The following is an 8,608-nucleotide window of genomic DNA, read 5'->3' as shown; positions in this document are numbered from 1 at the left end:
CTTTCTCTGATTCTGTCAATGGGGGTCCCGTTCCCAGTTCAGTGGTTTGCTGCTGGAATTTGCCTATGTATTTGCTGTATTCTGGCTGTGTCTCTCAGGAGAGATCTACATCCGGTTCCTGTCTGCCTGCACTTCTTTGCTTCATCCATCTTGTCTAATTGGGTGGCTGTACATGTATGGGCCACATGTGGGGCAGGCTCTGAGTGGGTGTTCCTTCTGCCTCTGTTCTAAACTTTGCCTCCCTATTCCCTGCCAAGGGTATTCTTGTTCCCTTATAAAGAAGGAGTGAAGCATTCGCATTTTGATCATCCGTCTTGAGTTTCATGTGTTCTGTGCATCTAGGGTAATTCAAGCATTTGGCCAATAGCCACTTATCAATGAGTGCATACCGTGTGTATTTTTCTGTGATTGGGCTACCTCACTCAGGATGATATTTTCCAGTTCCCTCCATTTGCCTATGAATTTCATAAAGTCATTGTTTTTGATAACTGAGTAATATTCCATTGTGTAGATGTACGACATTTTCTGTATCCATTCCTCTGTTGAAGGGCATCTGGGTTCTTTCCAGTTTCTGGCTATTATAAATAAGGCTGCTATGAACATAGTGGAGCATGTGTCTCTTTTATATGTTGGGGCATCTTTTGGGTATACCCCACTACCTGGGTCCTCAGGTAGTTCAATGTCCAATTTTCTGAGGAACCTCAAGACTGATTTCCAGAATGGTTGTACCAGTCTGCAATCCCACCAACAATGGAGGACTGTTCCTATTTCTCCACATCCTTGCCAGCATTTGCTGTCACCTGAGTTTTTGATCTTAGCCATTCTCACTGGTGTGAGGTGAAATCTCAGGGTTGTTTTGATTTGCATTTCCTTATGACTAAAGATGTTGAACATTTTTTTAGGTGTTTCTCAGCCATTCGGCATTCCTCAGCTGTGAATTCTTTGTTTAGCTCTGAACCCCATTTTTAATAGGGTTATTTGTCTCCCTGCGGTCCTAACTTCTTGAGTTCTTTGTATATTTTGGATATAAGCCCTCTATGAGTTGTAGGATTGGTAAAGAAAGATCTTTTCCCAATCTGTTGGTTGCCATTTTGTCCTAACCACAGTGTTCTTTGCCTTACAGAAGCTTTGCAGTTTTATGAGATCCCATTTGTCGATTCTTGATCTTAGAGCATAAGCCATTGGTCTTTTGTTCAGGAAATTTTCTCCAGTGCCCATGTGTTCAAGATGCTTCCCCACTTTTTCTTCTATTAGTTTGAGTGTATCTGGTTTGATGTGGAGGTCCTTGATCCACTTGGACTTAAGCTTTGTACAGGGTGATAAACATGGATCGATGTGCATTCTTCTACATGTTGACCTCCAGTTGAACCAGCATCATTTGCTGAAAATGCTATCTTTTTTTCCATTGGATGGTTTTGGCTTCTTTGTCAAAAATCAAGTGACCATATGTGTGGGGTTCATTTCTGGGTCTTCAATTCTATTCCACTGGTCTATCTGTCTGTCTCTGTACCAATACCATGCAGTTTTTATCACTATTGCTCTGTAATACTGCTTGAGTTCAGGGATAGTGATTCCCCAGAAGTCCTTTTTTATTGTTGAGGATAGTTTTAGCTATCCTGGGTTTTTTGTTATTCCAGATGAATTTGCAAATTGTTCTGCCTAACTCTCTGAAGAATTGGATTGGTATTTTGATGGGGATTGCATTGATCTGTAGTTCGCTTTTGGTAAAGTGGCCATTTTTACTATATTAATCCTACCAATCCATGAGCATGGGAGATATTTCCATCTTCTGAGGTCTTCTTCAATTTCTTTCTTCAGAGGCTTGAGGTTCTTATCATACAGATCTTTCACTTGCTTCGTTATATTCACACCAAAATACTTTATATTATTCCGGACTATTATAAAGGGTGTCATTTCACTAATTTCTTGCTGGGCTTGTTTCTCTTTTGTGTAGAGGAAGTCTACTGATTTATTTGAGTTAATTTTATACCCAGCCACTTTGCTGAAGTTGTTTATCAGCTTTAGTAGTTCTCTCGTGGAACTTTTGGGATCACTTAAATATACTATCATATCATCTGCAAATAGTGATATTTTGACTTCTTCTTTTCTGTTCTGTATCCCCTTGATCTCCTTTTGTTATCTGATTGCTCTGGCTAGAATTTAAAGAACTATATTGAATAAATAGGGAGAGAGTGGGCAGCCTTGTCTAGTCCCTGATTTTAGTGGGATTGCTTCAAGTTTCTCTCCATTTAGTTTAATGTTAGTGACTGGTTTGCTGTATATGGCTTTTACTATGTTTAGGTATGGGCCTTGAATTCCTATTCTTTCTAGGACTTTTATCATGAAGGAGTGTTGAATTTTGTCAAATGCTTTCTCAGCATCTAGTGAAATGATCATGTGGTTTTGTTCTTTCAGTTTGTTTATATAATGGATCAGCTTGATGGTTTTCCGTATATTAAACCATCCCTGCATGCCTGGGATGAAGCTTACTTGATCATGGTGGATGATTGTTTTGATGTGCTCTTGGATTCGGTTTGCCAGAATTTTATTGAGTATTTTTGCATTGATGTTCATAAGGGAAATTGGTCTGAAGTTCTCTTTCTTTGTTGGGTCTTTGTGTGGTTTAGGTATAGGAGTAATCGTGGCTTCATAGAAGGAATTCGGTAGTGCTCCATCTGTTTCAATTTTGTGGAATAGTTTGGATAATATTGGTATGAGGTCTTCTATGAAGGTCTGATAGAATTCTGCACTAAACCCATCTGGACCTGGGCTCTTTTTGGTTGGGAGACCTTTAGTGACTGCTTCTATTTCTTTAGGAGTTATGGGGTTGTTTAAATTGTTTATCTGTTCATGATTTAACTTTGTTACCTGGTATCTGTCTAGGAAATTGTCCATTTACTGCAGATTTTCAAGTTTTGTTGAATATAGGCTTTTATAGTAGGATCTGATGATTTTTTGAATTTCCTCTGATTCTGTAGTTATGTCTCCCTTTTCATTTCTGATTTTGTTAATTTGGACATACTCTCTGTGTCCTCTCGTTAGTCTGGCTAAGGGTTTATCTATCTTGTTGATTTTCTCAAAGAGCCAACTTTTGGTTCTGTTGATTCTTTCTATTGTCCTTTTTTTCCTACTTGGTTGATTTCAGCTCTGAGTTTGATTATTTCCTGCCTTCTACTCCTCCTGGGTGTATTTGCTTCTTTTTGTTCTAGACCTTTTAGGTGTGCTGTCAAGCTGGTGACATGTGCTCTCTCCTGTTTCTTTCTGCAGGCACTCAGAGGTATGAGTTTTCCTCTTAGCACAGCTTTCATGTGTCCCATAAGTTTGGGTATGTTGTACCTTCATTTTCATTAAATTCTAAGAAGTCTTTAATTTCTTCCTTTATTTCTTCCTTGACCAGATTATTGTTGAGTAGAGCATTGTTCAACTTTCATGTATATGTCGGCGATCTTCCCTTATTGTTATTGAAGACCATCTTTAGGCCGTGGTGGTCTGATAGGACACATAGGATTATTTGTATCTTTCTGTATCTATTGAAGCCTGTTTTATGACCAATTATATGGTCAATTTTGGAGAAAATACCATGAGGTGGTGAGGTAAAGGTATATTCCTTTGTTTTAGGATAGAATGTTCTATAAGTTTCTGTTAAGTCCATTTGGTTCATGACTTCTTTTAGTCTGTCTAAGTCTCTGTTTAATTTCTGTTTCCATGATCTGTCCATTGATGAGAGTGGGGTGTTGAAATCTCCTACTATTATTGTGTGAGGTGCAATGTGTGTTTTAAGCTTTAGTAAGGTTTCTTTTGTGTATGTAGGTGCCCTTGTCTCTTAGTCTGTCTACGTCTCTGTTTAATTTCTGTTTCCATGATCTGTCCATTGATGAGAGTGGGGTGTTGAAATCTCCTACTATTATTGTGTGAGGTGCAATGTGTGTTTTAAGCTTTAGTAAGGTTTCTTTTGTGTATGTAGGTGCCCTTGTGTTTGGAGCATAGATATTTAGGATTGAGAGTTTATATTGGTGGATTTTTCATTTGATGAATATCAAGTGTCCTTCCTTATCTTTTTTGATGACTTTTGGTTGAAAATTGGTTTTATTCGATATTAAAATGGCTACTACAGCTTGCTTCTTCTGACCATTTGCTTGGAAAGTTGTTTTCCCGCCTTTCACTCTGAGGTAGTTTTTGTCTTTGTCTCTGAGGTGTGTTTCCTGTAGGCAGCAGAATGCAGGGTCCTCACTGCCATTGCGTATCTACTTTGCTAATCTGTGTCTTTTTATTAGGGAATGAGTCCATTGACTTTGAGAGATATTAAGGAATAGTGATTATTGCTTCCTGTTATATTCATATTTAGATGTGAGGGTATGCTTGTGTGCTTTTCTTCTCTTTGTTTTGTTGCCAAGGCGATTAGTTTCTTGCTTTTTCTAGGGTGTAGCTTGCCTCCTTATGTTGGGCTTTACCATTTATTATCCTTCGTAGGCCTGGATTTGTAGAAAGATATTGTGTAAATTTGGTTTTGTCATGGAATATCTTGGTTTCTCCATCTATGTTAATTGAGAGTTTTGCAGGATACAGTAACCTCTGCTGGCATTTGTGTTCTCTTATGGTCTGTATGACATCTGTCCAGGATCTCCTGGCTTTCATAGTCTCTGGCGAGAAGTCTGGTGTGATTCTGATAGGTCTGCCTTTATATGTTACTTGACCTTTTTCCCTTACTGCTTTTAATATTCTTTCTTTATTTTGTGCATTTGGTGTTTTGACTATTATGTGATGGGAGGAGTTTCTTTTCTGGCCCAATCTATTTGGAGTTCTGTAGGCTTCTTGTATGTTTATGGGTATCACTTTCTTTAGGTTAGGGAAGTTTTCTTCCATGATTTTGTTGAAGATATTTACTGGTCCTTTGAGCTGGGAGTCTTCACTCTCTTCTATAACCTACTATCCTTAGGTTTGATCTTCACATTGAGTCCTGGATTTCCTGTATGTTTTGGACCAGTAGCTTTTTCCGTTTTACAATATCTTTGACATTTGTGTCGATGATTTCTATGGAATCTTCTGCTCCTGAGATTCTCTCTTCTATCTCTTGCATTCTGTTGGTGATGCTTGTATCTACAGCTCCTTGACTCTTCCTTTGTTTTTCTATATCCAGGGTTGTCTCCCTTTGTGCTTTCTTTATTGCTTCTATTTCCATTTTTAATCCCTTTACCTGTTGGATTGTGTTTTCCTGTAATTCTTTCAGGGATTTTTGTGCTTCCTCTCTATAGTCTTCTACTTGTTTATTTATGTTTTCCTGCGTTTCTCTAAGGGAGTTTTGTATGTCTTTCTTGAAGTCCTCCATCATCATGATCAAATGTGATTTAAAAGCAAGATCTTGCTTTTCTGGTGTGCTTGGATATTCAGTGTTTGCTTTGGTGGGATGATTGGGCTCTGATGATGCCATGTAGTCTTGGTTTCTGTTGCTTGGGATCCTGTGCTTGCCTCTCACCATCAGATTATCCCTGGTGTTACTTTGTTTTGCTATTTCTGACAGTGGCTAGACTGTCTTGTAAGGCTGTGTCTCAGCAGTGCTGTAGACCTGTTTTCCTGTTTTCTTTCAGCCAGGTATGGGAACAGAGTGTTCTGCTTTCGCGCATATAGTTTTTCCTGTCTACTGGTCTTCAGCTGTTCCTGTGGGCCTGTGTCCTGAGTTCACCAGTCAGGTCACGTGGAGCAGAAAAGTTGGACTTACTTGTGGTCCCGAGGCTCAAGCTTGCTTGTGGGGTGTTGCTTATGAGCTCTCTGCATGGGCAGCAACCAGCAGGACCTGTGCCACCCTTTCCTGGAGCCCCTGTGCACCAGGGTCCCAGATGGCATTTTATGTTTTCCTCTGGAGTCAGAAATGTGGGTAGAGTGTAGTCTCTTCTGGCTTCCCAGGCGTGTCTGCCTCTGTGAAGGTTTACGTCTTCCTCCCACGGGATTTGAGTGCACAGAACTGTTGATCAGGTCCCTTCAGGTTCTGGTGGTGTCTCAGGCGCAGGGGACTTGCAGCTCCAGTGCCCCTATCTACCGGTTCCCAGAGGCTGTATATAGTTTCCTCTTGTGCCAGGGATGTGGGCAGGGGTGGGCAGTATTGGTGGTCTCTTCTGCTCTGCAGTCTCAAGAGTGCCTACCTGTCCGGGTGGTGAGCTCTCTCTCCCATGGGGTTTGTGAGCAGTGAGCTCGAGAATTTAATTTTAGGAAATTAAGAAAGAACTGCTTGGAAAACTGACATACACACCATCAAAGAGGACATGGACAGAGAGCTCTCTTAAAACAGCAACCAAGCAGAATATAGACAAATCTCTAGAGAGAAAACAAAACATAGAGAGAAACAGAATGGAAAAGCTAGATTAAACAGGACACAGGTCATCTGCATGGATCTGTAATTTAACTTCAAGGCTCTCTTTTTGGAAACAACCAAGGTGTCCCACAACAGAAGAATGGATGCAGAAGATGTGGTTTCATTTACACAATGGAATACTACTCAGGTATTAAGAATGAGGACATCCTGAGTTTTGCAGGCAAATGGATGAAACTAGAAATAATCATCCTGAGTGAGTTAACTCAAAGGTGAGTTAACCAAAAGGACAAGCATGTTACATTTTCACTAATAAGTGGATATTATTATTAAAAAATACAAAAAGACCAAAAAAAGTACAGAACACTCAAGATACAGCCCTTGGAATTCAAAAATATCAACAAGATGAAAGGCCCAAGTGAGGACACCTGAGTTCCACATGGGAGGGAGAAAAAAGCAACCACAGGGGGGAGGGAGGGACATGGGAGGCCGAGGGGATGGTGGTGGGAGAAGAGAGGAACATGATCTGGTATTGGGTGGGGGAAAAGGACTGAAGACCTGAGAGCCAGCAGAAAGAATGGAAACAGGTGACCTCCAGAAGAAGGAGGTTGGGAGGACCCTCTAGAATGTACTAGAGACCTGGTCAGTGAGAGATTCTCAGGACTCAAAAGGAGGGGTACCCTAGATAAAATGCTGTACAGTGGGGAGAGGGAACTTATTGAATCTACCTTCAGCAGAAGTCAGGGCATCAAGTGAGGAATGGGGTTGTGTCGGACCCTCCTGGACTCCATCGTACATGACCCCTGCTGAGCCTTGCTAATACATGTGGAAGCCTTTTGTTCCTAACAAAGGAATGCCCCAACCTTTCTGTTTGCCCTGAGTGGCATGCCTGGGGGGTGGGTACAGCTGGGCGATAACACTGCTAAATCAGTTCCTGTTTTTTGCTCCTCTTTCTTTGTTCCTGAGGTTGTAAGCCTATTTTTCCACTGTGCTTCCTGGATTTCTCCACCCAGTGAACTTGGGGATATATTTGATGAATCAAGTAAAAGATTTGGTATTCTTTCTTAACATGAATGACCCGAGTCTGTGTGTTTTTTCTTAAAACGTGCAGGACTACACCAGGCTTTCAGTACCTTGGCCGTGGGTGCCAACAGGGTTGTTATCCCACAGTCAAAGCTCTGACCCATAATTCTTCCTCTCTGAAAGAAATGCAGGGATGAAATGGAGAAGATCCTGTGGAAAAGAAGGTCCAGCGATAGGCCCAAAGTGGGATCCAGCTTAAGTGGAGGCCCCAAGACCTGACAACATTACTGAGGCTATGGTGTGTTCACAAAAAGAAACCTATCATGAGTGTCCTCTAAAAGACCCAACAGCATCTGAAAAAGGTCAGGTACAAATATGTGCACCCAACCAATGAACAGAAGCTGCTGACCCCTTTGTTGAATTAGGGAAATGCTGGAGAAAGCTGAGGAGGAGAGCAACCCTCTAGGAGGAATAGTCTCAATTAACTTGGACTCCTGAGATCTCTCTGACACTGAATCACCAACCAGGCAGCATACACCAGCAGAGATGAGGCCTCTAACACATATACAGCAGAGGACTCCTGGGTCTTGGTTCAGTCAGAGAAGATGCACCTAACCCTCAAGGGATTGGAGGCCCCAGGAAGTTTAGAGGTCTGGTGGGATGGGTGGGAAAATCCAGGTAGAGACTCAGGTTGGAGTGATGAGGAACAGTAGGAGAGGTGGACTGGGAGGGGAATAAAATCTGGAGTATAAAAATAAATAAATAGATCCCAGCCCACAGTTCCATGCTCCCAAACCCCATGAGAGAGAGAGAGCTCACCGCCCAGATAGGTGGACACTCCTGAGACTGCAGAGCGGGAGAGACCACCAATACTGCCCACCCCTGCTTACATCCCTGGCACAAGAGGAAACTGTATAGGGTCTCCACGAACCGGAAGATAGGGGCACTCAAGGGGCAGATCCCCTGCAGTCCAGACAACAACTGGACCTGAAGTGACCCAGTCAAAAGCTCCCTGCACCCAAATCCTGTGGGAGGGAAAGCTAAACCTTCAGAGAGGCAGACACGCCTGGGAAGCCAGAAGAGACTACACTCTGCCCACATTTCTGACTCCAGAGGAAAACACCTAATGCCATCTGGGACTCCTGTGCACAGGGGCCCAGGGGAAAGGCAGGGCAGGCCCTTCTGGTTGCCACCTCACGGACAGCTCAAACACAGAACCTGCAGCAGCAACTTCAGCCCCAGGACCAGAGGTAAGACCAACTTTTCTGCTCCAAGTGACCT

Source organism: Rattus rattus, chromosome 1, assembly GCF_011064425.1.
Source record: "Rattus rattus isolate New Zealand chromosome 1, Rrattus_CSIRO_v1, whole genome shotgun sequence".
NCBI classification, from domain to species: domain Eukaryota; kingdom Metazoa; phylum Chordata; class Mammalia; order Rodentia; family Muridae; genus Rattus; species Rattus rattus.
This window is presented reverse-complemented; position numbering follows the sequence as displayed.